General features: G+C 41.7%; 1 long non-coding RNA gene across 2 annotated transcripts in view; it reads left to right on the top strand.

Moving 5' to 3' along the window:
• The window catches only part of LOC117202083 (uncharacterized), a 70,907-nt gene that overhangs the window by 7,874 nt on the left and 36,592 nt on the right, over positions 1–26,441 (top strand). The window contains exon 5 of one of the 2 annotated variants that reach the window (XR_004484254.2): positions 2,198–2,397. The exons of the other annotated variant lie outside the window; for it this stretch is intronic. This is a non-coding gene — a long non-coding RNA (uncharacterized LOC117202083). Of the gene's footprint in view, positions 1–2,197; positions 2,398–26,441 lie in introns of those variants that run through there. 2 annotated transcript variants of the gene reach the window in all.

Below are 26,441 nucleotides of genomic sequence, written 5' to 3'. Positions count from 1 at the left end.
TGGAGTGGAAGGTGGCACAGCAAAGATCTGAATCGTTACCCCATCATTTATATTTAAATGATTCTAGCCTTACTGATCTATAAAATGAGTACAATACCACCTACTTGCAGGGTTGCTGTGAGGGTTTGAGTTAGTGAATGTAACTGTCCAAATACATGGCTCATGGTAGAGCCTCCGTTGGTAGCAACTATTACAACTATGATTCAGTCCTAGACTTTTGAGACAGGTAAATTCTCTGCAACTGGTCACGGAAATCAGCTAGAAGAGGTGATGGGGAATTGCTGCAGTAGAAATAAATGAACGGTACCAGTTTATCACCTAATAGCTCTGGGACTGAGAAAAATACATAAGCTCTCTAAGTCTCAAACTCTCATCTATGTTACCTGCCTCATAGGTTTGTTGGAGGGATTGAAACAGCAATCCTGAAAATGTTTCCACTTTAAATGTAAAACTTCCAGACATGATTTGACTCAAATTTGTGCCGGTAGGTATGTTCCTTAGCAAAGCTGAGGGAATCTCAGGTGTGCTTTCATAGTTCTGAAAGCAATTCCTGGGCTAGGAAGGAAATGGTTTTTGCAATTCTTTCTTTTTTTTTTTTTAAGGAAGTTTCTCTCCCCACAGAGATTCTACAAGTTAGTACCAGTTTATTTCTCTATTTTTAAAAATTTATTATTTTTATTTTGGCTGTGTTGGTTCTCATTGCTGCGCGCGGGCTTTCTCTAGTTGAAGGGAGCAGGGGCTACTCTTCGTTGCGGTGCGTGGGCTTCTCATTGCAGTGGCTTCTCTTGTTGCAGAGCACGGGCTCTAGGTGCACGGTCTTCAGTAGTTGTGGCACGCGGGCTCAGTACTTGTGGCTCGCGGGCTCTAGAGCACAGGCTCAGTAGTTGTGGCACACAGGCTTAGTTGCTCCGTGGAATGTGGGATCTTCCCAGACCAGGGCTCGAAACCGTGTCCCCTGCATTGGCAGGCGGATTCTTAACCACTGCGCCACCAGGGAAATCCTTGCAATTCTTTCTTATATAAATAGGAAAATTGAGACTTAGAAAAGTTGTGACACGCCCAAGACTGTGTCAAATCCAAATAGGAACTTGGTTCTCCGATCTGGCAGTTTCTGTCAGACAACTTGAAAAGCAGGAGACGGCCGAGTGTAACTGCAGGGCTGCTTCCCACCCTCTCCACTCCCAGTTTTCATGAGTGAGATTAGTGGAGCATGCAACCCCACTCTGGTGAGAATTTGTCAAAGCCTTTCTTGTCCTGGAAGGTTTACAGTAAATAGAGTTTCAAGTAATCACAGGGATTGATTTTAGTATCAGGTACTGTAAAGAAAGTACTCTTAAGTCTCTTCTAAAAATAAAATTCTTCCAAGGAGATGTTTGGCCTGTGGCTAATGTGTTTGAAATATGTTTTCTATAAAACTCAACCTCATTAATCTACTTGCAAATCCAGAAAGACAGCTTTTATTGCACACATCAGGGCTTGTCCCAAACTTTCTCCATTCACAGCGGGGGATGAAAAGAAATGATCTGCAGGCTCAAGGTGCCTCTATCTTGTTTTCCCCCCAGTAGTTCAGCAACTAGTGTCAAGTCCAGCCTCAGCTCTGGAAGTCAGCACTCAAGACCCAGGCACCACAGGGAGGCCATTTTCTTTCCCCCTGTCTTAGCACTTCCTACCCTCTATGCCATAGGTGGAGCTTGGAAGGGGCTGAAAGCTGTCACCCTCTTACCAACCAGGTAGAGTCCTTCCTCTCCAAGAAAGGCTTTTGCCTCTCTCTGGGTCCTGGCTATCTCCGTGGCTCCTGCAGAGTCAGCCTGTGATGTTTCAACTATTCATTCATCAGAACTGTCAAACCCTGTGAATCTCTTTTCCCTTCCTCTGGCTGGCACAGTCTAAAATACTCGTCCTCCACAAGTTTTGAAATCACTGAAGAAAGGGAACAATGCAAAAACTCAATCCCAACTAACACTTTAATTTACTGCCGTGTCACTGGGCGAGTTGCCATTTAGTAAACGGAGGTGACTATCTTAAAAAGGAATGAAGTAGTCAGGTAAACTCAAGGATCAGGACCTGAGTGCTGATGTGTCACTGGGCGAGTTGCCATTTAGTAAACGGAGGTGACTATCTTAAAAAGGAATGAAGTAGTCAGGTAAACTCAAGGATCAGGACCTGAGTGCTCACAGACCCCCCCTTTTTTCCTTAGTTTATGAGATTGCCGATCCAGGGACAGAGGGGAGCGTTCACAGGATGCAAGTCCCAGCTGCGTCCTTGGTGAACCAGGGTTGAATCCCACATTGGACAGACTTTGCCACCTTTCATCAGCTTTGCTCAGGACACTCTCCTTCAATAGCATGCCTTGAACTGATGTAATTTCTTGTAATAAAAGGAGGAAAATCTGTCCTTCTTGACCTACATACTCCACATGCCTATTAAGAGGTTGTCTTAGGAGCAGCAGTTTTACGCTGGGAAACCTGAGCCTGGGTTGTGTGTCGGGGGAGGTTTATGAGGCATTCCACAATGTCTAGGTTTTAATTTTGCTTTTATTTCAATGTGACAAGACGTGTTGGACTGAGATGTCTTTGGGCTCTAGCCCTGGAATCTATGAATAGAGAATGCTGCAGGGTTATGGCATGGGTGAGGCTGGAAGATGTCACCTGCACACAAGGGTTCAGCACAATAACATATGTTAGAAGAATAAACTAACCTTGGAACAGTAAATACACACACACACACGCACATACACATACACACACTCCTACATACACACATATGATATTTAGCAATGCCAGTGTCACATCCTAGACACCCTCTGTTTGGCTCTCAGGTCTGCCTTTTCCTCTTAGTCTTGTGAAGGTTGGGGAGCAGATTCATTGGTATTCTTCATGTCTCCCTCTCATGCGCAGGAATATGAGAGGACAGGAGTCAGAAGCCAAGTGTCTGGGCCCCTCTCAGCCATTCTTCATTTCCACTTATTATTGGAAGTAATTCATCCCACTCTGTCCTCTCTCTAATCTCTCTCTGGAGCCTTCCCCTGAGCTGCCTCCAAGGTGGCAGGTGACAGGCTGGCCTGGCCAGGAACAAAGACAGTTATCCTTGGCTGCCACCTGTCTCCCTGAGTGCCTGCCCTGTCTTGTCGCGCTCCCTCCACGTGTCTAATCGACACCACAAGCCCTCTGGGCAGGGGCTTTTTTTTCCTTTTAAAAAATTCTCTGCTCTCTTCTGTGGTTAGATGGCTTATGTCTGATGTTTAACTTCTCCATACCTCCACTCTTCTTCATTCTTAAAAAATGCTGACAGAAAAATCTTTAAAATGAACACATTTGGTTGCTGTTAGATGTACAGAAAAAAAAAAAAAAGGCAAAATGAAGCATGGGAGATGCCATGGTTTGAGTGTTTGTGTCCCTTGGAAATTCATATGTAGAATTTCTGACACTGTCCCCCACCTTCAGGCAGTATTAGTGCTACCAAAATCTTGGCTCCCTGTACACGGATGCCGAAATGAGATACGGAGACAGAGTTTTGGAGGAGAAAGAAAGGGTGGCTTTATTCTTTGCCAGGCAAAGCGGGGAACACAGCAGGCTAGCGCCTCAAGAACTGTGCCTCCCTCCCTGGGGAATAGGGAGGTCTTATAGGCAGGGCTCAGTGGTCAGGGGTATGTGATAAGGATCAATGCAGTAACAGTCTTGCATGCTTCTTTCTTCTGCAGAGTTTCAAAAGAGTGGGGTTGCTGACAAGATTAGGGTGTGTGCAGGGTCTCAGGTGGTCTCCTAATCTTGGTGAGCTTCTCTGGTCCCTTTAATCTTGCCTCAGGTGGTTTCCTGGCTGCTCCTCCCTTGATTTGCAACTGTTTGAATCTGCCCTTTGGAACTCAGGGAAGGTCATGGAGGCTGGAGTCTTGCCTACAAGAAATGGGGGACAAAAAGGCCTCCATGCCTGGGAGTCCCATAGGGCCCCGCTCGGTTTCATTCCTCCCTTTTCTTTGATACTCCTCAATCTTGAGGAGAACAGATGTTGGACGAAAAAGGGAACAATCATTTTGGATGGAGATGTTAATCATAAACTCGGCAGAGGGACTCGGTTTTAGGGGGACTTGGTTTTAATCCCCATTTCAGTTTTAGCTTTCTCCAAATCTTTCAGGGAATGGGATGACGACCGCTCTAACTACTTCTTGCTGAGATGGGGCATAGTCCTGCCTAAATTTGGGGGAATAGATACCAAATGAGAAATATTTGAGTTTCAAGTCCTGGATCCAAGTCTTATATGATTAAGATCTCAATCCCTTGTTCTGCCATTTTGGTGCAATAGACCCAGTTAGAGATAAGAAGAGTGAGAACTAGAACTGTAGTAGACAGAATAAATCTCATTTCCTTAGGAATTCAGGAGAATAGGTCTGAAGTTCAGTCTGGAACCGGCACTTCAGAGACAGTTGTTACCAAACCGTTCCCTGTATGGGGAAAAACCATCAAGGCAATCCTGAAGACCCAGAAATAGGAAGCTGACCACATATCTAGCAGTTAGAATTATCGAAAGAATCAGTGTATGCATAAGGTATGAGAAAGGATAAGAAAACAGAACTTTCATTCAGCTTGTTGTAACACATACTTAAAGTTTCTCAAACGGTGAAATGCCTGCTTCTCAGGAGTCTGCTCGCTGGCTGTAGGCAGGCTTGGCTGGTCAGTCTCTGGTAATTTTCTTGCTCTGGTGTGATGTACCCACGGTTTTACTCCATCCAATTTTAGAGAAGAATGTTGTAGGATCCCTTCCATTTTTCTTCAAGCTGCTGCTCAGGTCATTGCTCTTTTTCATACTTTCAGTAGCACCCAGTCTCCTGCTTTGAGGGGGTACAAGGGAGCTTTCAGACAAGGGGGACACCTGTGGAACACAAACTCATGCATAGCGGTTAACAATTGAACATAGCAATTGTAAAGACCTTGTCCCATTTTAGATGACTTTTCCAGCATAGCTTGGTGAAAGTTTTCTTAAGAATGTCATTAAGAAGGGTTTTTGTCACTTGCAATGCTTTTTCTGGCTGTAAAAGCTTTTATTCAACCTTGATCCAGGCATAATCCTCTCAGATCTTCAGCCAAAATCCCATTGAAGAGGGTGGGGGAATTTTTAAAACCTTGTGGTGTCTGATATAGCTTAGAAAATTCAAGTTTGCAACAATACAGGAATGAATGCATCTGAGATCACATCCACAGTGGTCACCTAGTTTTACCATAGTTATTCCATTTTGACTTTCAAATGCATTCCCCTCTTCAATGTTAAAGCAGATGGCACTATTAATGATTTCACTGCTTTTCTAGATATGGGAAAATGCAAGAATTTAGGCTCATAAAATCTTCTCCTGAAAGTATCTAACTATCTGAAGGCCTGTTCTGCCAGTTTTTCCCCAGAGCACAGAGTGCCTCATTCCTGATCTCCACCCTGAACTCCTTTCTGCGGGTGTTGAAGGTCAATGGCCACAGTGGCCATTGACTTAATCCTTGCAGAGGCAGATGGCAAGTGCCAATTTTCAGTTGGCAGGGCCCCTTCAGGGTCATAAATTTGACCATAGTTTGGGGGCACATTTCATGACCATTTCATCCCACGGTGCTAGGAATGCTTATTCCGTGGTCTGGCGAAGATTTCACTGATAAGCCACTCAATGTGCTATTATTATTGGACTAGGCCTCATTAATAGTGCCAAAAGTCTCCGGACCACCTGTCTCACTAATCTCTTATGGCCCAGGAAAATATTCCCTGTTGTTGCTTCTTCCCATATCTAGAGTTACACTATTACAATCATTGATCTCATACGGAACTGTACATCATCATTTTATCAGAGGCTTAGTCACACATTTGGTAATGCAAGAAACAACAATTTTGTAAAACAGACAATATAAAAAAAACATATACCTAGCAGATTAGTAAAATCATAAATAAGAATATATGTCAAGAACTTCCATTAGGTGCAGCCTGGTATATCTGAGGTCATCTGACTTAGTCTGTTCTGTATCAACCCTTATCTTTAAGGGAAATGATATAATGGTACTGTCCATAAGGCACACAGCCTCATATCCTAATGTTACTAGACTGATTATCCTTAGTACAATTTAATTGTTCTCAACATAGAGGAGCCTTTAAACTTAAATTAGCATAGTTTGGTGTTAACTACATAAATCCATCCCATGGTTGTGGGAGGTTTTATTCTTTGGCTGAAATTTTGTTTGTTGCCCTGATTGAGCCTGAGTAATAGAGGAAAATTAATATTTATGGCCAGAGTCGGAACAAGTATTATTAATTGGCTAGGTGAGGGGATCCCATCTAGTAATATCAAGAGTAGCGTGAACAGGACTGAACCTTCTTTCTTCTAAAATAAATTTCCTAAGGGCTATCCAGTTAGAGCCTTGGAATGGAGAAATCCACCAAGGTAATCCATAAGTACTAGACACAGGTAATTGGCCACAAACCCAACAATTGGACTGAGTTTTTAAAACTAGCGTAGGATCATGTCCATGATAGAAAAATATTCGATTTATATGCAAAAGTCCAAGAAGTCAAGAAAACATTATAAATGATCATACAAATCAGGTCCAGCATCTAGGGTAAGCTGTCTGCTTCTGATGTTGTCGTCTTCTCATCCTGGTATGAGTGTAGTTTCTCCTTTGTTTGAGCATTGTTTTAAGGTGAGTTTGAGGTCAGCAGTCTTCTCTAATAAGGGTCCTTCTGTCCACGTTGGAGATAGTCCTTTAAATTATGTCTTTTCCAGCATGCATAATCCCCTGATTGCAGGTCTTGGGACATCTGATCTGTTAGTGAGTTAGCCTTCTTAATTCATCTGATAAAGCTGCTGGGAACCTAAGAGTTTCTAATCTCCAGTTCAACATTATGGTCTGAAAGTCAGAAACTTGTATTAATCCAAAGTCCTTTCTCTAAGTCTTCTTGAAGAGGAAGCATTTTTGCAAAGGCATTAGAGTAAAACCATAAGTGTCTATAATGACAAAAGACTTAAGAAGGTATGTTTAAAATCTGCTTACAATGCAATTGACAAAGTAACTTGGTTACTGCTGTGACATACAACACTTTAAGATAATAACTAGAATTATGACTGATAACATTTTACCAGGACATGTCAGATCTTTAGGAATTCCATACAATTTCTAGAATATCTATATTAGTAAAAATTTACCATACCATATAACCTAAGAGGATTTATTACTTGACAATACTTCCCATGTAATTTAACATACCAAATGAACCATAGTTAAATATCTCTTTCTGGGATGTTTCAGGGGCCCTTTGAAGCATCCCAAAGTTAACTAGAGGTTGAAGAAACTTCATTATAATTTTATTTGGGAAGTTTTGTCAAAAAAAAGGAAATATCAAAAGGGTTTAGAACACTCAGTCATATAGAATCACAGGTCACTGTGAAACAGTGTTATTCACTCAGCCAAAGTAACAATAAAAGATTTCAAAGGCAATTACAGAACAGATCACTTAAAAGGTAAAGAAACTTGAAATCTGTTATCGTAGGCAGTTCAGCATTTTAAGAAATCTTGTCCTCTTAAGAGAGAGAAAAAACAAATCCAAGTTTTGCACCTGCTTACTTTTAAAATTCATTTACTCAATTAAATTTATTTTAACCTTAGTCAGTCCCAACCATGTACAAAACTCTTTTCTCCGAGTCCACTTTGACAAACTTTTCTATCACTTTTTGTATCCATCACTTTATTTCCCTATTCAGAATCAGCCAGCTGTAAGTCAGACCTACTTCCCTTTCCCTTAGTAAAATGCAATTCCATCCCTCATTCCTTCTTTATTGAAAACATACGTCCTACTTTCCTACTGTATACTGAAATGTTTCCTTTATTGTTTCTGTTAGCTTTAATTACATGTTTAAATTGGAATCCTCAGCTCTTAAAACCTTAATTTCTTGTGAAAACTAAGAAGTAAGCAATTATGAACGGTCCTTTACATCAGCATTCTGTAGATTGGTGAACATAAATACCAGTGATATTTTCTAAAAACATTTGCTTTCTTTAGAGAACGTGGCACCAAACATATTCATTAATAGTTCTAAGGGCTTCCCTGGTGGCGCAGTGGTTGAGAGTCCGCCTGCCGATGCAGGGGATGCGGGTTCGTGCCCCGGTCTGGGAGGATCCCGCATGCTGCGGAGCGGCTGGGCCCGTGAGCCATGGCCGCTGAGTCTGCGCGTCCGGAGCCTCTGCTCCGCGACGGGAGAGGCCACAGCGGTGAGAGGCCCGCGTACCGAAAAAAAACCAAAAAAGTTCTAAATACCTTTTGTTTCTCTGTAAAAGGAAGCCAATGTTCAGTAATTAATGTTTCAGTATCTTATTTTATTTGGGAATGACCTAGCTGTTCAATAAACTTCCATCACTTAACTTAGTTCAGCACAACTCTAGAATTTCAAGTTACCAGAATCTATTTTAGATAGACAGTCCTAAAGTATAATTATTATTAATAGAGTTTATCTAAAATCTCATCTCATTTGCATTTTCTTTCCTTAAAAGTTTCTTCACATCGAGTTACTTTCCTTGCTGACAAATTTGCAACAGATATAATAAGGTCTTATTTAACTCATATGAAACCTAGGTGCAGTGAAAGTATTAATGTTGATGACTCTGAAGACATGTATATTAATTAGATCAACAAACTTAAACATTAATACCAGGTGTTAATTTAATACTGAATATTTCCCAGTTCACATGAGCCTAAAATTCATTTAGCTTAATTTCTCATGTATTTAGAATCTTTTGATTTGTAAGTGCTTACTTTAAGCACTCTTCTTTAAGCCAATTTAATAGAGCTCATTTATAAATTAACCTCAGCAATAATATCCAAAGACATATACTGAGACGTACATATATCCAGACAGACACAACAAGAGATCTCATAGCTTCATTTTCCAAACTTAGTCATGAATCAGATATCACAATATAAAACTCACTAGTTTATAAACAGTTGGAATAAGAAAAAATTTTAAAAGCCTTCTTCCTCTTTTTTTTTTTTCCTTAAGTCTCAGGAATTAGGGGTGGTCTAGATAAGATAAGTATTCCTGACAGCCATGGTCTCAAGGTACAGGAGAGAAACCATGTTCTCCTAGTAGGACTTGTTCCCTCAGGGTCAGAATTCTGAAAAAAAAAAGAAGTATTTTAACAAGCTAGCTTTCTCTAATTACACATGCAAAAATAATTGAATTTGCAATTTCAATAAAGTTTTATCTAACCAGTTTTCTCCAGAGTCCAAAGAATATTGTGGCCACACTGTCAAAAATCACCTTTCCTTTTCTGTGGTCATAGTTCATAGCTAAAATTTAGACCAGATAGTGCTCAAATTGGCCCTGATAACAAGGACAGACTGGCTGATAAAATGTTGTTCCCTCAAACGCAGTAAGGTAGATAGCTAGTGGGAAGCAGCCGCATGGCACAGGGATATTGGCTCGGTGCTTTGTGACAGCCTGGAGGGGTGGGATGGGGAGGGTGGGAGGGAGGGAGACGCAACAGGGAAGACATATGGGAACATATGTTTATGTATGACTGATTCACTTTGTTATAAAGCAGAAACTAACACACCATTGTAAAGCAATTATACCCCAATAAAGATGTTAAAAAAAAAAAAAATCCTGATAAATTGAAAAAAAAAAAAAAAAAAAATGTTGTTCCAGCAGGGATTGTCCCTTTGGGGAGGTGGGGGTCTTAGTATGTTCAGAAGAATCTGAAGGATTAAGGAAACTTGCAGAAGTGGGGGAAGCTTGGTTCACCCCTGAGACAGGAGAGTTTTTCTGATTCCCCTGGCTTTTGATTATAGGAGAAAGTCCTGGACATAAGGAAACCTCTGTCCATCCATTTTCCCATCCTGTAGCAATAAAGATCTAATTGTAAGAGACCCACTTTTAGGCCTTTTTGTCATTGGATCATAGCTATAGGTCGACCAGTCATTCAAAATTTTTCCCAAGGGGCTCCCAGGTGGGGATGGAACCTTAGAGGAAGCACTTCCCATTTTAGCTCTAGCAGTTAGTACCAGATGTCTGTGTGCTCAAACCAAAGTAACCAAACCAAACCAGAACCTCACCAGCTGGAAGTAACACTCAAATTAAAACAAAAGGCAAAGAGATGCCCAGAAATCAAAAGCCAAATGGCAAAAATGCCCCAAATGTGACTTCCCAGTCCCACTAGACCTGTGACCTTTGTCTAAAGTGGCACCTTACAAATGGAATTTCCCTTCACAGGGAGAGTTCCCCAAATTGGAACCGAAGTTCCCCACATTGGAACCGAAGTACCCCAAATGGACAAAGTGGAAAAGATCCTGGTGTGCACTTACCAAATTGCTCGCGGGTGTGTCATGACGAACCAAATGACCTCTTTCTGATCCTCCAAGAGTTAATGTCTCCTCAAAGTGAAAGTCCGGGCGATGCAGGGAAGGGAAAAAGAAGGTGTCCTCAGGCAAGGAAAGCCTTGGCAGCTGCTAGGGCAACCTGCCCCCCATTCGCCACTGCAACCTCGGAGTTCCGCAGTCCAGACGGCAGGCTAGGTGTGATCAGGGCATGGCCCACGGCAGGGATACCCTGGTGACCTGGCTTCAGAGAAATCCTCCAACCCTCTGCTCTCCCTGGGGACACTGGCATGGAGAGAAATCCCCAAGCATCTGATCAAACTGAGGGGCCCTGTGCGGCCACATGCCCACGAGTTGATCCTGGAAGAGCCCCCAGAATTTGCTGCCAAAATCTTGGCTCCCTGTGCACCAATGCCGAAATGAGATACGGAGACAGAGTTTTGGAGGAGAAAGGAAGGGTGGCTTTATTCTTTGCCAGGCAAAGGGGGGAACACAGCAGGCTAGTGCGCAAGAACTCTGCCCCCCTCTTTGGGTAATAGGGAAGTCTTATAGGCGGGTCTTGCGGTCAGGGGTATGTGATAAGGATCAACGCAGTAACAGTCTTACATTCTTCTGCGGAGTTCCAGAAGAGTGGGATTGCTGACAAGATTAGGGTGTGTGCAGGGTCTCAGGTGGTTTCCTAATCTTGATGAGCTTCTCTGGTCCCTTTAATCTTGCCTCAGGTGGTTTCCTGGCTGCTCCTCCCTTGATTTGCAACGGTTTGAATCTGCCCTTTGGAACTCAGGGGAGGTCATGGAGGCTGGAGTCTTGCCTACAGGAAATGGGGGACAAAAAGCCTCTGTGCCTCAGAGCCCCATAGGGCCCGGCTCGCTCCAGACATTGAATCTGCTGCTGCCTTGATCTTGGAGTTCCCAGCCTCCAGAACTGTGAAAAATAAATTTCTGTTGTTTATACACCACGTAGTTTATGATATTTTGAACTAACTGAGACAGGAGGCTTTTGATGGCTATTGGTGGGTACCTGAGAGCAGCTGGTGACTTCAGGGAGAAGAGGGGTTAGTCAAGGAGGGGGGTCTCCTTGTTTTTACTGAAGGTGGTAACCCAGGTCCAGGCCCTCTGATTGCTTTGCTCAGAACAGAATAGACTTTATGATTTGGACCTTGAGGTTGGCAGTTCCCTATCGTAGAAAAAGTGACTGGCCTCATGACCAGAGAAAAGTACCTTTCTTTAGTACTTTTATGAGTACTGTGCTTAAGATTCTTGTACCAAATATAGGAATTTAGGGTTAGACAAGGTCCAGGGTTTGGTGGAAGTCACTGTTTATTTCTTTAACCCATTTATCCATCCATCCATCCATCCATCCATCTATCCATCCTTTCATCTATTATCCATCCACACACACTGATTAACTACAGTGAAACAGAAGAAAGTTTTAGAAGATAAACGTGGATAACATGCCCCCAAACTTCATCTACTTGCACATAAGTCACTGCAATGTGGCTAATAGATTAGAGGGCTAAAAATGAGAGGAGAAAGGCAATGATCTGGGCTAGGAGGGGTCAACTTGGGAAGGTTTCCTAGAGGATTAATTGATTGAGATAGAAGAAAGGGGATGTGGAGGAGGCAGAGCATTCCAGGTTGGGAGAAAGATGTACAGAATGCTTGAGGGTGGGGAGGAAGGGACTGGTGGACGTGGTCCAGGGCCTGGAACGGGCTATCCACGGATACGCTACTCAGTAATGAGAGCAGTAATGGCAGCTGGGGGAGAGCTAGTAGAATAGATAAGGATGATGGGAACTGCCAGGGTGCTGTTGAGACTCCAATGAAGAAATCATACATCGCAGGCTTATTTAGGGAAGTACAACAAGCAGAAAAATGGTCCTTAGTACAAGCAAGGATGAGCATTCCATATCAGGCTGTCTGCCCTACAGCTGAGGGCCCATGCTTGTAGCTCTGAGTCTGTGTCTGTTGTGGAGGAAACAGTCTGGTTGAAACAGTGACAGTGTGTAAGGTGTTCATGCCCAAAGGGCCAGAGGCCACTTCTGTAGCACAACGAAGGTATTGAGAATCAACAGTCCCAGAGAGTAGGAGCTCTAACAAGATGCCAAGGCCTAGAGAAACAAGAAACACTTGCCATGAAGGTGCAGAGAGCTGTGGTCTCAGCCTTTAGAAACAGCATCAAAAGAAGCTGTTCAGAGCAAAATGCATTCCATGTGTTGGCTCTGCCCATGTGTTTCTTGTCAACGAGGTTGATCTTCCTGGGTTTGGAAGGATTTCTGTTTGAAATTTTATGAGCCTTGGTTGACAAGCAGCACTACCCCCAAACTGTGGGAATTAATGGCCTTTTCTGGCAGTACGACTCTGGGGGCCCAGGGGGGAGTTCTCAAATGCCAGGCAAGGAAAAACCCATAGCCCATATTTCAACTTAAAATTACACTTTATTTATAGGTAGCCTGGGACAAAGACTCCCCAGAGCCCTTCTTCAGCATCGCCTCAGAATCTGATGTGGTGTATCTGGGCTCACAGGGTCTTCCTTGGGTCAGCACTTAGAGCTCAGGCCAGCATTCTTACGAGGAGTATGCCAAAGTTAGGGGCTCTTCAGTCCCCCATACCAAATAGGGACATCAGCCTACATTCAGAGCAGGAGCAACATTTGTTCCTTAGTCTTCCTACTTAATATTACTTAAGTAGAGAAGTACTTAAACACAGAAGTAAACATTAGCCCTTGACGCACTGATGCCTACTTAATTTACTTCAACCAGCATTTATGGGGCAGAGACTGGGAGGTGATCATTGTACTGGGCACCGTGGTAGATGCAAAGGGAGAAGAATGGGATGGCAATCCAGAGGACGTTAGTTCACGCCCTGCCCTTCCATAATCTATCAGGTTATGTCACTATTGCAAATCATTGCCCCTCTCTGGGCTTCTGTCTTCTCGTCTGTAAAACAAGGAGCTTGGACCAGTTAGTACAAGTGCTGAAGAAACTCAAAGTAATGGAAAGATTCTTAAAATATTAGTCTAAGAAGAATAAATGAAAGAGGCTCTTGGAATTTATTCAAATATTGGTGTTTTATATGTGTCACTTAACTGCTTATTATCTGTGGTAGATGATCTACTTGGGACAGCCTACGAAAGACTCCTTACTGCTATCCAGCTTGGCTCTTTGAGACCCCTTGCCATCCAGCATCTTTATGCCAGCCTGACATCTCATATGCTGATTCCCTACAGATGAGCTGCTGTTTACAGCAGTGATCCCAGACCAGGTCCTTGACCTGTTCCCATTACAGTGTTCTTTCTGCCTGGGCCTGACTCTTGGCCTTGGCTGCTGTTTACTGTCTCCTGTCCTTGGACTTGGGGTTGCTCTTTGTTCTTCTTTGCTTGACTCTTAGCTTCCCCTCAAGGTCTTGGCTGGGACCCACTCATGGATTCAACTCTTTTCAAACTACCTCAGGTAGGATTTGAGTGCCCCGTTTGATCCCTCATGACTCAATTCCTGTTGTTGGGCAAAAAAGAATGAAAAGCAAGGGAATCAGAAACTCTTGAATATAGTACTCCTAGCTGGTCAATAAATATTGCATCAGAATTTTAGCCAAAAGGAGTATGGATAAAGGAAACTGTGATCCCAGAGGGCTCCAACCATTGGTCCTAGTTTTCTCTTTTGAGGTCACACACGAACAAGTCTAATTCCTTCCTTATTGGACAACTCTTCACATATTTAATTACAATTATCAAGCCCTCAACCTTCTGTTATCATCTCAACCTTCTGTTATCATCTCATACCCCTCATCTCAGCTCTTCCCCAGGCTAAACATGTCAAATTTTCCAACATTCCTCAGATATTATGGTTTTGAATATTTGTGCCAACCTGACTGCTGTTACTAATCCTGTCCAACTGACTCTCTTCCTCTTCCTTTGAGGTGCCCAGAGCTGCATGCCACACTTTAGATTAGGCTCTGATCAGCCCAGGGAGCTGGATTCCTTTGCTATAAGTCATACTTCCCAAAGTGAGTTCCATTCATCCCAGCTCCTGGGACATGATTCTCTGAGGTCAGGAGTGGGAAGTCAGTTAGTTCAGTCAAATATCTTTGGGCAATCCTGCAGATTTATCCTCCCTCTTGGAGATTTCAAAGTGCACATTAGAGTACTAAAGGATCTGAGTAGTCCTGTTTACCTTTACCTAACCCAGTGTTTCCCAATTTTATTTGACCACAGAGCTATTTGCTAAAGTATCACACATTAGCCTCCCTCATGTGCCATGAAGATTTGGAAGGCGCTGCTCAACTTCTATTTATGTCACCCAAAATCATTTATTTTTTTCCTCTTCTTTCTCTTTCCCTCTTCTTTCTTTCCTACCCCCTTCCTTTCTTCCTTCTTCTGTCCTTCTATTATGACATATGGAGTTTAGTATCAGTCAAAACTCTTAGATATTTTTCAAACCTATTGCTGATAAATCACGGCTGACTCCCCCACCCCCATTCCTGTATTTAGACAGTTGTTATTTGCTATTCCTCACTTATGTATCAAGTATGCCTTGTACACCTTAATTTAAGCCATTAATAAAAATATGGAGCTTAGTAAATATTTGTCGGAAAATTTAAGCATAGGGTGGAGACCTACATCCTTTGGATATGGTAGTTCAATTAGTTATAATTGTCCTAATTTTACTATTTAGCTAGTAATTCTAGTACCTACCCCTCGTTTCTCTATGCTTGTTCATGAAGCTATCTTGAAATGCTCATCTGCTTTGCTGCAGTCATGTTCATTACCAGGTCAGATTCCCTAATATGTTAGTCTAGAATAATCTTGTCCTAGAAGATGAAATTGATATGGCAGGACTTTGTGCTTCAGAATCCCATGCAGAAGTTTAGAAATAGAGGCAAGACTTGAAGGGTAGGTAGGATGTAAATAGGCAGAGAGGATCAGAAGGAGTAGGGGTAAGCATGAGTACCATTATCCAGAGTTTACTGCTGTAAGGCTCTATGCAGGGAGCTGCAAGGAAGAGGGTTGAGTAAGATGGATAAATAGCTAATAATTTAGCTTTATAATTACTGCTTAGAGGATGAGATGTGATAAGTATTAAAGGAATGAGCAAAGTAACACAAAACTTTTATTACTAGGGGAAGTGGGGAAAGCTTCACAATAGAAGTAGACCTTGAGCTAGCCATAAACATTGGGAAGTCTCCGCCAGGCAGGGATGGAGGGCTTCAAGTTCAACCCTTTGGTGATGGAACAGATCCCCCTTACCATGAATTCAATGTGATTAAGGGAAGACAAGACTTGGTAGGGATGGGAGTCACTGACATGACATGGCAGCATAGCATGAGAAAAGACCCCGTCCTGCAGCCAGTGTAGGAGGGAAGACGTGGGTAGCAGGAGGGCCATAAAACAGATGCAGGGGGATGAGGGCCTGGGCTGGGGTTGTAGCCACATAGATGAAAACCAACAGCAAATGTAAATGTTCTTCAAAGGAAGAAATAGCAGGATATAATGTCGTTGGGATCAGGAATAATGGAAAGAAAGAGTAAAAAAGTGTTTGTGAAGCTTTTAGTCTATGAGGCCCGAAGGGGGACCGTGGGAGGTGGTGTCACGAGCAGGGGGGTAGGAGGGTGACGAATTCAGTCACAAGGAGAGGGCTTCTGCTGGCAAATACCCTCGTTACCCACAAGCGGGTGAAAAGCCTGGGATTAAACATTCTGAGCGATTAGAGTTGGTCCAGGGCCAACTGTGATTTTTATGTTGTTTCAAACGTTTCTGGATGTGGTAAGGTTAGCTCATGTCATTTATATGAGCCAGTTTCACAGAACAAAACACATTTGTGTATTTGTTGGACATGGGGTGGTGCAGGAAGTAATTCTGGCATATGTTTCCCTGGAGCCAAAAGGCTCAACAGGGTCTTTTCTTGGGGGGTTTTCCACTGTGGGACTTTTCAAATGTTCAAACACTATGACTCCTGTTCTGGGGCTGAAGCGGGTCTAAGACAAGCCCAGATAGATCCCTAGAACCTCCACACTGGCTCCCTTTTGCTCTTCTCCATTGATGCCTCTGGCATCAATCTATTGAAGCAAACCAGCTGGAATAATTGCAATTAATTGATTCTTAGATTGATTGCTTCTTTCATTCAAGAATGTTCTATTTTGCTAATTTCTTGTTGGTCCTTGTGGGAAAGAACAGCTCTTACTTCCTCCTGGTCATTCCTTCCCCAGAGTCTCACATCATATTTTTTGTCTGTTTTCCCACCTGTTTCCATTTTCTGGATGAGGGCCGTCCAAGAGGAAGCATGTACGGTGAGCTGTAGAACAGTGATGACCATCCACTGCCACCATGCTGTCACGTGCTTATCACCTCTCTACACCTAAATATGCTTCAAGGTCTTGGAGGACCATCAAGATGGGAGAGGGCAGCTAAGGGATAATGAGGAGCTTGTGTCGCTCCCTGTGTTCCTCATCCCTCCTGAGAAGTGACTGGCTGGCTCTGTCCAGGCCACTGCTTCATTCAGTAGCAGCAGCAAGGGACCAGGTGACCAAGGGACACTGTGTGAGGGTGGCAGACCCCTCAATCATGGTCACAGCGATTGTTCTTTAGCCAGAAAGATGCCTCAGAGTGATGCTCTCTGTTCAGGAGCCCTGGTCTCTGTACACCCACACTCTCCTGAACCCAGTCCTGCTTCCCAGACAGAGGAGCATTGTTGAAGTCTTTGGGGACTCTGAGGGATTCTGTGTCATCCATTTCTTTTAAACAATATCGGTGCCTCTCCAATATGGCTGTCGCACCTCTTTTAAACAAAGCAAGTTTTCTTCTAGCAGGAAATTGTTTGGTCTCAAGATTTACTTAAGAAAACTTTATATAAACTAAGCCAAATTTATCAAACAAAAGAGTACAGGCTTTGAAGCAGGACTCACCACAAGTTCCCCAAACAATCGTAGTTATAATCTAATAGTACTTACTACTTGAAAAGACCTTTGCACTATTTCATTTAATTCTTGCAAAAACCCTATGTGACAAGTGATTAGCTCCATTTTACGCATCAGAAAAGATCAAAGACATAGGAAGAGATCGAATAGATTTCCAGAGGTGAAGGAGCTAGTTAGTGAAGGAGCCAGGATGCAAATCAGAAATATGCCATTGATTCAGGGCTATGTTAGCTTCTGCACTGCGGGACAGCCCCTGTAAACCTAGAACGTTCAAATCCGTCTTCCTAGGAACACATACTTGGGGTGAATCCCTCAGTTGGAGAGAATCCTTCTCTTGCCTTTCCCCTAGGGTTACTCGCAGTGTTGGAACAGTGAATACCTCCTAGCTCCATTTCCCACACCAGGTATGAGTCACTGGCGGAACATTCTCAGGTAATTGCTGCCAGCAGTTAGTTGTGTGTCACTCTCCCCAGACTCCTAACCCTTTGCTCCTCCCAGTGAAGATTTTGAATTAGTTCAGAGCATCGCAGAGAAAACTAGAGGCTGCAGTTGCCCTCTGCGAGGTTCTCAGGGTGAGCAGGGCTCTGCAGGAATTGCTCTCCAGGAAGCCTTTGGCTCCCTCTGTGGATGAGCAGGTGGGGTTGGGGCTAGGGAGGGGGTGAGGGAAAGGCAATTCTAGGCCAAATACCAGATTATGCCTTTATCAGCCCCAGAACATTTAAGGATTTGGGGATTTCTCGTGCTTTCAGGACATGAATTGCTTGTTAATAACTGAATCTGAGAGGAAGTAAATAGCAATTACTGTGATTTAGTGTAACCTTGGGGACATTATTAAATTCAGCACTGCCCACTTGATTGTAGTTGAATGTATGGCATAGAGCAGAGGGAGTGGGCATTCATCCCAGCAGGTGGGACCACATGTGTAGGGTGGGAGAGGAAGGGGAAGATGAAGAGAAGCTCCTGGGAACCAAGTTGTGCAGACAGAGCTAGGAAGTGCTGACATGATGGGGCCAGTGGTGCCTCTTGGATCTGCCCTCTGTGGCCAGCACATTTTGGGCAAGGACTGTTCTCTCCCTGTGCACTAGGCCCTGTGCACACACTGGATCACACTCCCAGAATGCAGGTGGATGTGGTAGGTCCTAACCTACCATGAAGGCCACTGTCTCATTTTATCCATGAGGAATCTCTGGCCCCTGGAAGTCCTTCCCAAGGTCACCCAGCTAGTTAGCAGCAGAATGGCAGCTAGAATCCAACTTTCCAGACTTTAAGATTCATGAGCTCTTTCTTGGACCTGGGCCCTATAGAACCTTAGACAGAACTGGGTTTTAAAGTCACACATCTGTGATGGATCAGATGTGTCACTTACCGGCACTGTAACCTTGGTCTTTGCATCCCACTTTTATCATCTGTAAAATGAAGCTAGTAGTACTGCAGTGGTGGTGAGGATGGCATAAATATCACAGGTAAATTTCCTACCTACCGGAGGTGCTTAGTGAACCTTCCTCCTCCCCATACAGATGGGCCTCCCCACTGTGTGTGGGCTCTGTGAGGAAGGGCTGGGAGCTGCTGAAGGAAGCTTTCCTCTTGGCACTGACCCAGGGCAGAGAGATCCAGGCTCAGAACTCCTTCTCTAGCTTCACCCTAATGAGGCTGCATTCCTCAGCCAACCTAGGGAGGGGTCAACCTAGGTGCCAGGCATACTGGTACCTCCTCCCCATAGAGCATAAATGCCAGTGCCATTGCCTTCTGCTCCTGCACCTTCTCCCGGGGGGCTGGCCCTGGCTCTACCCCTGCTAAGTCCAGTGGACACTGGGTGCTGGAAGGGAGGAGGCTTTTTCTCCTTTTTCTTAAAAAAAAAAAAAAATATATATATATATATATATATATAAAATATATATATTATATATACACACACACACACACACACACACACACACACATATATATATATATATTTTTTTTAAGATATACTGCTTCTCTTTAAATATTTGTTTATTTGGCTGTGCTGGGTCTTAGTTGCAGCATGCAGGATCTTTAGTTGCGGCATGCGGGCTCTTAGTTGAGGCATGTGGGATCTAGTATTTTTTTTTAATTTAATTTTACTTATATTTTTATACAGCAGGTTCTTATTAGTCATCCATTTTATACACATCAGTGTATACATGTCAATCCCAATCTCCCAATTCATCACACCGCCACCTACACCCCCCGCTGCTTTCCCCCCTTGGTGTCCATACGTTTGTTCTCTACATCTGTGTCTCTATTTCTGCCCTGCAAACTGGTTCATCTGTACCATTTTTCTAGGTTCCACATATATGCATTAATATACAATATTTGTTTTTCTCTTTCTGACTTACTTCACTCTGTATGACAGTCTCTAGGTCCATATACATTTCTACAAATGACCCAGTTTCATTCTTTTTATGGCTGAGTAATATTCCATTGTATATATGTACCACATCTTCTTTATCCATTCATCTGTCGACAGGCATTTAGGTTGCTTCCATGACCTGGCTATTGTAAGTAGTGCTGCAATGAACATTGGCATGCATGTGTCTTTTTGAATTATGTTTTTCTCTGGGTATATGCCCAGTAGTGGGATTGCTGAGTCATATGGTAATTCCTATTTTTAGTTCTTTAAGGAACCTCCATACAGTTCTCCACAGTGGCTGTATCAATTTCATTCCCACCAACAGTGCAAGAGGGTTTCCTTTTCTCCACACCCTCTCCAGCATTTGTTGTTTGTGGATTTTCTGATGATGTCCATTCTAACTGGTATGAGGTGATACCGCATTGTAGTTTTGATTTGCATTTCTCTAATAATTAGTGATGTTGAGCAGCTTTTCATGTGCTTCTTGGCCATCTGTATGTCCTCCTTGGAGAAATGTCTATTTAGGTCTTCTACCCATTTTTGGATTGGGTTGTTTGTTTTTTTATATATTGACTGCATAAGCTGTTTATATATTTTGGAGATTAATCCTTTGTTGATTCCCTGGCAAATATTTTTTCCCATTCTGAGGGTTGTCTGTTCGTCTTGTTTGTAATTTCATTTGCTTTGCAAAAGGTTTTAAGTTTCATTAGGTTCCATTTGTTTATTTTTGTTTTTATTTCCATTACTCTAGGAGGTGGATCAAAAAAATCGTGCTGTGATTTATATCAAAGAGTGTTCTTCCTATGTTGTCCTCTAAGAGTTTTATAGTGTCTGGTCTTACATTTAGGTCCCTAATCCATTTTGAGTTTATTTTTGTCTTTGGTGTTAGGGAGTGTTCTAATTTCATTCTCTTACAGTTAGCTGTCCAGTTTCCCCAGAACCACTTATTGAAGAGACTGTCTTTTCTCCATTGTATATCGTTGCCTACTTTGTCATAGATTAGTTGACCATAAGTGAGTGGGTTTTTCTCTGGGCTTTCTATCCTGTTCTATTGATCTATATTTCTGTTTTTGTGCCACTACCATATTGTCTTGATTACTGTAGCTTTGTAGTATAGTCTGAAGTCAGGGAGTCTGATTCCTCCAGCTCCGTTTTTTTCCCTCAAGACTGCTTTGACTATTCGAGGTCTTTTGTGTCTCCATACAAATTTTAAGATATTTTGTTCCAGTTCTGTAAAAAATGCCAATGGTAATTTGATAAGGATTGCATTGAATCTGTAGATTGCTTTGGGTAGTATAGTCATTTTCACAATATTGATCTTCCAATCCAAGAACATGGTATATCTCTCCATCTGTTGGTATCATCTTTAATTTCTTTCAACAGTGTCTTATAGTTTTCTGCATAGAGCTCTTTTGTCTCCCTAGGTAAGTTTACTCCTAGGTATTTTGTTCTTTTTTTTGCAATGGTAAATGGGAGAGTTTCCTTAATTTCTCTTTCATATTTTTCATCATTAGTGTATAGGAATGCAAGAGATTTCTGTGCATTAATTTTGTATCCTGCAACTTTACCAAATTCATTGATTAGCTCTAGTAGTTTTCTGGTGGCATCTTTAGGATTCTCTATGTATAGTATCACGTCATCTGCAAGCAGTGACAGATTTACTTCTTCTTTTCCAATTTGTATTCCTTTTATTTCTTTTTCTTCTCTGATTGCTGTGTCTAGGACTTCCAAAACTATGTTGAATAATAGTGGCGAGAGTGGGCATCCTTGTCTTGTTCCTGATCTTAGAGGAAATGTTTTCAGTTTTTCACCATTGAGAATGATGTTTCCTGTGGGTTTGTCATTTATGGCCTTTATTATGTTGAGGTAGGTTCCCTCCATGCCCACTTTCTGGAGAGTTTTTATCATAAATGGGTGTTGAATTTTGGCAAAAGCTTTTTCTGCATCTTTTGAGATGATCTTATGGTTTTTATTCTTCAATTTGTTAATATGGTGTATCACATTGATTGATTTGTGTATATTGAAGAATCCTTGCATCCCTGAGATAAATCCCACTTGATCATGGTGTATGATCCTTTAAATGTGTTGTTTGATTCTGTTTGCTAGTATTTTGCTGAGGATTTCTGCATCTATATTCATCAGTGATATTGGTCTGTAATTTTTTTTGTTTGTAGTACCTTTGTCTGGTTTTGGTATCAGGGTGATGTTGGCCTCATAGAATGAGTTTGGCAGTCTTCCTTCCTCCTCAATTTTTTGGAACAGTTTGAGAAGGCTGGGTGTTAGCTCTTCCCTAAATGTTTGATAGAATTCACCCATGAAACCATCTGGGCCTGGACTTTTGTTTGTTGGAAGATTTTTAATCACCGTTTCAATTTCAGTGTTTGTGATTTGCCTGTTTATATTTTCTGTTTCTTCCTGGTTCAGTCTTGGAAGGTTATACCTTTCTAAGAATTTGTCCATTTCTTCTAGGTTGTCCATTTTATTGGCATACAGTTGCTTGTAGTAGTCTCTTAGGATGCTTTGTATTTCTGCAGTGTCTGTTGTAACTTCTCCTTTTTCATTTCTAATTTGCTTGATTTGAGTCCTCTCCCTCTGTTTCTTGATGAGTCTGGTTAATGGTTTAACAATTTTATTTTCTCAAAGAACCAGCTTTTAATTTTATTGATCTTTGCTCTTGTTTTCTTTGTTTCTATTTCATTTATTTCTGCTGTGATCTTTATGATTTCTTTCCTTCTGCTAACTTTGGGTTTTGTTTGTTCTTCTTTCTCTAGTTCCTTTAGATGTAAGTTTAGATTGTATATTTGAGATTTTTCTTGTTTCTTGAGGTAGGCTTGTATAGCTATAAACTTCCCTCTTAGAACTGCTTTTGCTGCATCCCATAGGTTTTGGATCATTGTGTATTCATTGTCATTTGTCTCTAGGTATTTTTTGATTTCCTCTTTGATTTCTTCAGTGATCTCTTGTTTTTTTAGCAACGTATTGTTTAGCCTCCATGTGTTTGCGATTTTTAGGATTTTTTCCCCTGAAATTGATTTCTAATCTCATAGCATTGTGGTCAGAAAAGATGCTTGATATGATTTCAATTTTCTTAAATATATTGAGGCTTGATTTGTGACCCAAGATGTGATCTATCCTGGAGAATGTTCCATGTGCACTTCAGAAGAAAGGGTAATCTGCTATTTTGGATGGAATGTCCTATAAATATCAATGAAATCTATCTGGTCTATTGTGTCATTTAAAGCTTCTATTTCCTTATTTATTTGCACTTTGGATGATCTGTCCATTCGTGTAAGTGAGGTGTTATAGTCCCCCACTATTATTGTGTTACTGTCGATTTCCTCTTTTATAGCGGTTAGCAGGTGCCTTATGTATTGAGGTGCTCCTATGTTGGGTGCATAGATATTTATAATTGCTATATTTTCTTCTTGGATTGATCCCTTGATCATTATTTAGTGTCCTTCCTTGTCTCTTGTAACATTCTTTCTTTTAAAGTCTATTTTTATCTGATATGAGTATTGCTACTCCAGCTTTGTTTTGATTTCCATTTGCATGGAATATCTTTTTCCACCCCCTCACTTTCAGTCTGAATGTGTCCCTAGGTCTGAAGTGGGTCTCTTGTAGACAGCATATATGTGGATCTTGTTTTTGTATCCATTCAGCGAGCCTGTGTCTTTTGGTTGGAGGATTTAATCCATTCATGTTTAAGGTAATTATTGATATATATGTTCCTATGACCATTTTCTTAATTGTTTTGGGTTTGTTTTTGTAGGCCCTTTTCTTCTCTTGTGTTTCCCACTTAGAGAAGTTCCTTTAGCATTTGTTGTAGAGCTGGTTTGGTGGTGCTGAATTCTCTTAGCTTTTGCTTGTCTGTAAAGCTTTTGATTTCTCCGTCGAATCTGAATGAGATTCTTGCCAGGTAGAGTGATCTTGGTTGTAGGTTCTTCCTCTTCATTACTTTAAATATGTCATGCCACTCCCTTCTGGCTTGTAGAGTTTCTGCTAAGAAATCAGCTGCTAACCTTATGGGAGTTCCCTTATATGTTATTTGTCATTTTTCCCTTTTTGCTTTCAATAATTTTTCTTTGTCTTTAATTTTTGCCACTTTGATTACTGTATGTCTCAGCATGTTTCTCCTTGGGTTTATCCTGTATGGGACTCTCTGTGCTTCCTGGAGTTGGATGGCTATTTCCTTTCCCATGTTAGGGATGGTTTCAACTGTAATCTCTTCAGATATTTTCTCTGGTCCTTTCTCTCTCTCTTCTCCTTCTGGGACCCCTATAATGCAAATGTTGTTTTGTTTAATATTGTCCCAGAGGTCTCTTAGGCTGTCTTCATTTCTTTTCATTCTTTTTTCTTTATTCTGTTTCACAGCAGTGAATTCCACCATTCTGTCTTCCAGGTCACTTACCCGTTCTTCTGCCTCAGTTATTCTGCTATTGATTCCTTCTAGTGTATTTTTTATTTCAGTTATTGTGTTGTTCATCTCTGTTTGTTTGTTCTTTAATTCTTCTAGATCTTTGTTAAACATTTCTTGCATCTTCTCGATCTTTGCCTCCATTCTTTTTCTGAGGTCCTGGATCATCTTCACTATCATTATTCTGAATTTTTTTTCTGGAAGGTTGCATATCTCTACTTCATTTATTTGTTTTTCTGGGGTTTTATCTTGTTCCTTTATCTGGTACATATCCCTCTGCCTTTTCATCTTGTCTATCTTTCTGTGAATCAGATCTAGTATTTTTTAGTGTGAATAAATGTATAGAAGAAGATGAATGCACTTTACCCACTCCCCACCAAAAATCTCTCCCAACCACTCCAAAAAGGAAGACAATCAGTGTTCTGATCTGTTGACCCATAGATCCTAGATCCAAACTCTCTTAGATCTTTCACTTCATTCATCTCTGGTCAGTTTATTGTCATATTAAGCCCTTAATAATAATTGGTATTAGTTGTTGCAACAGTAATAGCAATAGCTAGCAATTAGTGTTTTGTGCAAGGCTCTATGCTGGTGTGAGGTAGGGATTATTATTCTCCTCCTCTTACAGAAGAGGAAACTTGGCTTAGAGAAATTAAGTAATTTGCTCCCTATTGCACAATGAGCAAGTGGCAGAGCTTGGATTTGAATTTAGATTTCGCTGACCCTGGAGGGAGCCCCTCTTGGTCACGGTGGTTTGTACAATATACTTAATATATAGGGGTCTGAGGAAAGAACCACCCTAGGTTGGGCCCACTTTTCCCCACCCTAAGCCCCCCCTTCCCAACCCCTGGCCTCAGATCTGAGGCAAGTGAGCAGGCCTGACAGAGTCAGCTGCCAGGAAGGACATGTCTTCATCACTTCCACAGAGACTGTGACAGAAGCAAACAAAACATGAAGAGAAGGCTTCCCAAAACGCCTAGCCTCCCTGAGTGATTGGGCTGGCTATTTAAAATCCTTCAGCTACAGCATGAAGGTCATAAAATGGGAGAGCTTCAATTTCATCCCTTCCACAGCGCCTCTGGCGATATAAGGAATTGATGGAGGAAGGGGACATTCTAGCAGGTCTTGACTCCTCAGTCAGCAGGCCTGGTGTGCCTCATTGGCTGTGCTCTAGTTGGGACTGAAATGGCATTTCCATGTGTGGGTTCAGAAAGTTGGGAAATGGTGCCTAAAAGAGAATCATCACCATCACTAACATTTTGTAGAGTTTTATAATTTCAGAGCATTTGTGCTTTATATCTTGTACCCATATCTCCTGATTATTGCCCAGGTTTCCTGAGCCACAGTTTGTGAGTCTTCTTGACTTTAAGTATTAAAGTTTTCAATAGTGGCTAGAGAGTTAATCAAGAAAATTGTTCAGTTATTTTGGCCCTTTTACCCTTGAAGGAGCAGCACTGCATTAGGAGTCAGAAGGATTAGATTTTGAGCCTTAGTTTTTTCATCTGTAAAAGGGGGATAACATTGACCTTGACTGTTGTACATGGATATTGTGAATATCACATGGAATGCATGCAAGTAGGTGTTGGATCTCCTAAAACTATGTAAAATAAAAGGAACTTCCTACAACTCATAATGCATGTATTTGGCTTCATATTCATGCAATACATATTTTTCACTGTCCAACCCTAAAATTTATCTATCCTTATTCTTCATTGTATTCAGTTAACTTTTATTCATTGTTCATTGAGTAGGTCTTTTTTTTTTTTTTCTCTAAAGACTTTTATTTTTTAGGGCAGTTTTAAATTTACAAAAAAATTGAGAGGAAGGTCCATGTACCTTTCACCCCAACACATGCATGCCTCTCCTGATACCAACATCACTCATCAGAATGGTACTTTTTTTTTTTTAAACCAAGGGTGAAGCTATATTAACACGTCATAAGCCCTCAAAGTCCATAGCTTACCTTAGAGTTCACTATTGGTATTATATATTCTATGGTTTTAGACAAATGTATAATGACACATATCCATCATTATAATATCAAACAGTATTTTCACTGCCCTAAAAGTCCTTTGTGCTCTGCCTTGTTTTCTCTCCCTGTCCTCCTGCACCCCTGTCAACCACGGATCATTTTATTGTCTCCATAGTTTTACCTTTTCCAGAATGTCATATAGTTAAAATCATATAGTATGTAGTCTTTTCAGATTAGCTTCTTTGATTTATTTTATTTTATTAAAAATTTTTTTTTTAATTTTTTGGCTGCATTGGGTCTGCATTGCTGTGCGCGGGCTTTCTCTAGTTGTGGTGAGCGGGGGCTACTTTTCTTTGTGGTGCACGGGCTTCTCATTGCAGTGGCTTATCTTGTTGCAGAGCACGGGCTCTAGGTGTGTGGGCTTCAGTAGTTGTGGCATGTGGG

The sequence above is a fragment of the Orcinus orca genome, chromosome 1, assembly GCF_937001465.1.
Source record: "Orcinus orca chromosome 1, mOrcOrc1.1, whole genome shotgun sequence".
Taxonomy (NCBI): Eukaryota; Metazoa; Chordata; class Mammalia; order Artiodactyla; family Delphinidae; genus Orcinus; species Orcinus orca.
Note: the sequence above shows the minus strand (reverse complement) of the source record. Positions and strands in the feature narration are given on the sequence as shown.